The sequence below is a fragment of the Pinus tabuliformis genome, chromosome 3_2 (genome assembly GCF_031772625.1).
Source record: "Pinus tabuliformis cultivar Carrire ecotype Pingquan chromosome 3_2, CPIR1, whole genome shotgun sequence".
NCBI lineage: Eukaryota > Viridiplantae > Streptophyta > Pinopsida > Pinales > Pinaceae > Pinus > Pinus tabuliformis.
In genome coordinates, this window is record NC_142302.1 from 722,521,288 (window position 1) to 722,528,097 (window position 6,810).

The window sequence follows — 6,810 nt, forward strand, 5'->3', positions numbered from 1 at the left end:
TTGGAGCAATGTTTTCCTTTAAATATTTGAACCGAGAGTCATAAAACAATGTCCAACCTCCCCTTTGAAACACCTTTTTCTTGATAAATCTATCGTTCCATTTAGTTCGTTATTGCTAAACTGCAGTAGTATTTTGGACAACTACCAAATGAATTTCATCCAACTCATTTAACTATTATAGTCGATGTTTTTGGGCTTATGAAAGATTCAAACATACTTCAAGGGCTGTCCTAAGCATATTAATTTTGAATTCCACTAGAAACAAAGGGGATTTCCCATAGATAAGCTCGTATGGTGAAAATCCTATGGTGTTTCGCCATGTTATTCTATATGCCCACAATGCCTCGGGAAGTTTTTTAGCCCAATTTCGGCGATGGCTTGTTACATTCTTTGTAAGAATATTTTCCAATACCTTGTTTGTGCTCTTGACTTGGCCATTCGCTTGAGGGTGATATGGAAATGTTACCCTATGCTTGATCCCATATTTCTTCATAAGCCCTGCTATCATATGTGATGTAAACTGTGCCCCTCCATCTGAAACTATCTCTCTAGGAGCTCCATACCGAGAAAACATTTCTTCAAATAAGAAGTCCGAGACAACCTGTTCTGTTTATTTCACAACAGCCTTGGCCTCTACCCACTTTGTCACATAATCCGTGCAAACCAAAATGTGAAATTTCTGATGTGAAGGTGGATTGAATGGCCCAACAAAATCAATAGCCCATTTTTCAAAGGGCTCAAGAACTAGTTGAGGCCGTAGAGGCATCTCATCTGGCCAACCAAGATGACCCATCTGTTGACAACTATCACACCCTCGAACATATTTTCTTGCATCACGAAAAATAGAGGGCCAATAATACCCCATTCACAAAACCTTATGACCTATCCTCTTATTTGCAAAATGTTCCCCGCAAGGGCCATCATGAGCAGCTTTTAGGACATCATAGATGTCATCTTGACTTATGCAGTGTCAAATTTGTTGGTCGGGTCCTGTATAAAAGAGATATCCTTCTATCCATGAATATCGGGCACTATGATGGATAATATTTCACTGTTCTTTATATGGTAAGTGTTGAGGCAGTTTTCCTTTAGCAAGATAGTTAGCAATATCTACATACCATGGAGTGTGAGTAGAAATTGTAAAAAGATGTTCATCTAGAAAACTATCCTCTACAGGGGTACCTTCATCACTAGTATCCATCCTAGATAGGAAATCTGCAACTACATTATCTTTCCCTTGCTTATCTACAATGGTAACATCAAATTCTTAAATTAATAACAACCATCTTGTAATATGATAAGGTTATTGGTTTATTCATCAGATACCTGATAGTTGTATGATCTATGTGCATGAAAGTAGGATACCCTGTAATATAATGTTGAAACTTATTAATAGCATTAATAATAACCAAGAACTCATTTTCAATTACCGTATAGTTAAGTTCAATAGGAGTCAAGTTTTCGCTGACATAAATGATCACATATGATTTCTTATCCTCCTGTTGCCCCAAGACCACCCTAATGCTATTTGAGAAGCATCTGTATAGATGTGGAATGGGAGCTTCCAGTCAAGACCTCATAATATCAAAGCTTTACAAACTAGTTCTTTGATTTCCTTAAAGGTTGCTTCACATTCATTTGTCCACACAAACTCTGCATCTTTAGGTAACAATTGAAAAAGTGGGAATGTTGTCTTATAAATTTTTTCTATAAACTTCCTGTAATAGCCAACATAACCAATAAATCTACGTACCTGTGTTGGTGTCTTAGGTGTAGGAAAATTCAATATTACCTCTACCTTAGCAGGATCAACTTGAATTCCTACAGCTGAAAGCAGGTGCCCCAACACTATTCCTTCCTCCATCATCATATGACATTTTATTGTACTAAGAGAAACATGTGTTTGTATACATCTTTTAAGTACTTTATCTAATATTTCTAGACCTTCTTCAAAAGAATCCCCATATGGGGTGAAGTCATCCATGTAGATTTCAACACTATCATTGACTAGATCGGAAAAAATTCCTAATATTTCCCTTTGAAAGGTAGCAAGTGCATTATAGATACAAAATGGGAGGACTCAGTAGGAAAAGGTCCCCTAAGGACACGTGAAGGTGGTTTTATCCTAATCCTCAAGAGCTATTTGTATCTAGTTGTATCCATTGAATCCATCTAAAAAGGAGGAAAAGTTATTTCTAGCTAATGTATCAAGGACCTAGTCAATAAAGGATAGGGGAAAATGATCTTTTAAATTCGCTCAATTTAATTCCCTATAATCCACACAAATCTGCCACTTTCCATTCTTCTTAGGAATAATGACCAGCGGGAAAACCCATTGACTGTTTGATATCGGATAAATAAAACTCACGTCTAATAGCTTATGTAATTCATCTTTGAAAATGTTTTTTAAGGCATGACTCATTCTTCTTTGTGACTGCCTAACAGGTCGACACTCTTCTTTAAATTATATGTGATGAGTGCATAAATCAGTAGGGATGCCTTTCATATCTCTATACTCCCAAGAAAATTCTTCTTTATGTTCCCAAAGGACCTTCGATAACCATTCAGTTTGGGAGGGGAAAAGGCCAGGATTAATATTCAATGTTTTCCCTGGTTTAATTTTTACAGAAATACTATCACGGGGTATAATTATAGGAATATTTTCAACTTTTGTGTCTAGTTCCATATTTTACTAAACGCTACAACTTAGGAAAGATTCCAATAGCTAGTGGGTTGGGTCAGAAACGAAGTTGGGACTGTTGAGAAAGGTGTTAATGGCGTCATCCTCCATTTCATCCTTGAAGTAAAGAGCCTCACTAATGGTGTTGTCACTTTTAATGGAACCTGCAACACGAGTGCTTCAAGAGACGTAGAAAGCTTCCTAGAGACAACCTTCGGGTTGATTGTAGATCACTACCTAGGACATCTTATGTAGAGGAGTGCATGGAAGATTATCAATGGGGGCTTTCAGATGGACTCCAATTGTCACAAAGTTTTAAAAAGATAATAAAAGGGGGCTTGGTTCAATAGGCCTTCATGAAGGTAAAATCAGGCCAACACATCGATCTGAATGTTTAGGGGGTAAATTGGGCTAACCTCAGAGAGAATGGTCTAGTTCTGGTGGTTGACACATAACAACAGGCAATCTTAATATCGATGTTATAGTAACATGAAGAGGGGGAAAGAAAGGAGGGAATTTGATGCAGAGGGCTGCCAATAGAATACTAAGAAACAATGTTCCAACAGAAATATGGAAGAGGGAGGAGATGAAAGAGTGGAAGGAGTGGAGCACTCATTAGGGTTTCAGGTCATGTAATCATGGGCACATTTGTCACCAAAAGCTTAATTAAATATGTGCACATTACAGGTACTTAAGTAAATTTGTAGCTAATACAGGTGCTGCTGCTACTTATTAACAAATATACAATCATGAAAAAAGATGAAACCTATATATTCATCACACTATTTTAGAGAAAGAAAAACATATGTGGAATGAGATTTACAGAGGGGAAAACATACTGTGTATTTCCATTATTGGAATCACCAAGGAGTTTCATTAATATGCCAAATGAGTCCCATTCACCAATCCATTTACATTCAAAAATCCACAACTCAAGTCCCTCATGAACAATCAATTAGAAACAAATGAAACCAACAATACAAGAAAAAAGGACATTGGTGAAGGGCAAAAAATGTCACCATAAGCTCATTGGTGATGGTCAAAACAACATTTGTCACCAAAAACTGAACGTCACCAAAGGTGGTGTAGCTAAAAGTATAAGTGTTGTAGTGACATACAAATTCCACCACCAATAATGATTTATAATGATGGATAGTGACCATCACCATTTCATATGAGCAATGGTGACAGACCATAGCCTTCATCACCAAAAACTGAACATCACCAAAGGTGGCGTCGCTAAAATTATAGGTGTTGTAGTGACATTAAAAGTTCATCACCAATAATGATTTATAATGAAGGATAACGACTACCACCATTGCATATGAGCAATGGTGATAGACCATAGCCTCGGTCACCAAAAACTAAACATCACCAAAGGTAGCATCGCCAAAAGTATAGGTGTTATGGTGACATTCAAGGTCTGTCATGAATATTGATTATAATGATGGATAGTGACCATCACCATTTCATATGAACAACAATGATTTATTGTGATGGATCTTTAATGGCCATCACTATTGGTGCATATATATGGTGACGTTCGTTGACTGTCACCAAAAGCCGCATTGCTAGAAGTCTAGGTGTTGTGGTGAAATTCAAGGCCTGTCACGAATAATGACTATAATGACAGACAATGATCGTCACCATATCATATCAAAAACAATGATTATGGTTATGGACCTTTTAGGGCCATCACCATTGATGCGTATATATGGTGGTGTTTGTTGTCCGTCACCATTTCATATTTTTGGTGAGGGTCGAAAAATGTCACAAAGCTCATTGGTGATGGTCAAAAGAGTCCCTATCACCAAAAATTGATTGTTTCCATTCTGTATGGATGTCAGGGCACAATGGAATCGAACCACCAACCTCTTGCTTGTAAAGCAGGTGCTCTTCCATTGAGCTAGCACCCTTTAAAGAATTATACTTTTAAAAATTAGACCTTGAAACTTCATAAATTGTAAATTATACAACTTCCAATAAATTAAAGTCTTGACAATATTTTATTAAATAAGCAAAGCAACATCGAAGCTGCAGGTCCCTACGTAATGGTTATTAAAGTTATGAAAAGTGGGTGGACGAAAAAATAGTTATTTATAAGAGAATCAATATGTTCAGTTGAATACTCAATTAGAAGTGAAACTATGAAGACATTTATAACCTATAAATGACCTATAACTAGCAAATGCATCAAATATTGCAAAGGAAATGGCATAAGTGGATAGCATATGGAAGAAGAGGAGGCAGGGACTTGGAACCCTTGTACATCATGGCATGCCTTAGCACTTGGCACATATTATCTTGTTTGACATGTCTTCATACTATCTGGCATATGTTAGCATGCCCTAGCATTCCCTAACACACCTTGGCAATCACGACCTCACAACTAGCATTACATTTTTGCATGAATTGTGAACCTTACATTCACTATAACACCTTGGCACTCTGTATTTGTCATGCCCTATGTTATCCTCCACAATGTCCCAGGTTGATGAGGAGATTGACAAAGGTAACAAAAGACCAAGCTTTTAGTTTGGTAGCTATCCCTACCAAACTAGAGAGGGCTCTCTCTATGAAATCACGTCCAAGAGATAACTGGAATGTAAAGGCTTTTAGGCTAGATAGCTAGGCTCATGTAGGTTTTTGGAAAATTTAGAGACTTGGAACTCTATCCATCGGTGTCTTGTCTGGCAGGGACTTTGTCAAGGAGGCAAGGACTTGGAACTCTGTCTAGGATAAAGCACCTAACATGCATGACAAAAGCTCCCTAGAATAGAGTACCTCCTACCTAGTAGAGTGTCTCATGCTCAAAATATAGAACCCTTCTCTACTGTGCACTTTTCTTAAAGATAAATCTGTGCATAAAATAGTACTAAGAAATACACCTAAATTAAGAAAAGTCAGTATCTAAGTCAAACTATAAAAGTATACTAAATATGGCTCTATATAAGTTTGGGAAACACTATACAAGCATACTTGCATACAACAACCATAAGATGCCTAAAATCGATGCGCTTCTTTCATCGTTGCTATACCCTCACAACAAAACTGGAATTTGTAGCATGTACCCTAAGGTTGTATGCATCTGCTAAAGGTGTAGATGGAATGGATATGCTGAGATGAAGTACTATTGAAGGAGAAACACCTTCAAAATAACATAAAAAAAGTCTACTGTGAATTCAACCCATTTGCACACAGACCAAGGTTGCTACTAGGTACACTTCTCAGCTGAATGGAAACTGCAATGTATTGTACTGCTATAGAAAAAAAACACCTTTAGTGCAACACGGATAAAACTCTAACAGATATTGTCACTGTGGCCTCGATTGTAGATGATCTCATCAATATAGGTAACAACTTTGATAATTGAAAAAACAAAAGGTGAGCTGCATAGATCATTTGAAATGATAGATTTGGGCATACTTTATTATTGTTTAGGAGTGTTAGTATAGAAAATGCAAGGTAGCCTGTTGCGTCTTTATGTCACAGGCCAAGGATGCGAAGAAATACATAAAAAATTAAATAGCATGGTATAAGTCAATTGCATGTCCCTTTGAAACGAGAATGGAATTCTCCTTGTGCGGGTTCTAATCTAGTGGGTATAACTTTAAATAAGAAATTGATAGTTAGGGGGTTGGAATTGCCTCACAATTCATGAAAAGTCCCAAATCTGTTCACTAGAAAGAAGCAGAGCAAGTCGTCAAGTTTATGGAAGGGAACACCATATTCGCAAGAAGATAACCTGAAATTAGCCTGGCATATTATTTCTCGTCTTCTTGTACATGTGTTCTTTGATAATATAACCACATCTAAAGAATCAATAATAGCTCTGGTAAAGTTTATAGATGTGAAGCACTTCTGAGAAAACTCATTGCTTAATGACAATTGAGCGAGGAATATGTCGAAGGATTTAATCTTACACTCAGTCATAAAAAGGAAGTTGGGGTATCCAACATCTTGCCAATAAACTGACTCCAACCATAATGTGAAATGCAGGTTAACTGTGAAACCTCTTTCCCACTTTTTAGTATCGTTGCCTCTTGAATTCCAACAGGTATCTGGCTGCTTAGATCCACAAAACTCATGCCAGGTAAACTCTGCATGATACAATTGTCACGTCTAAGTTT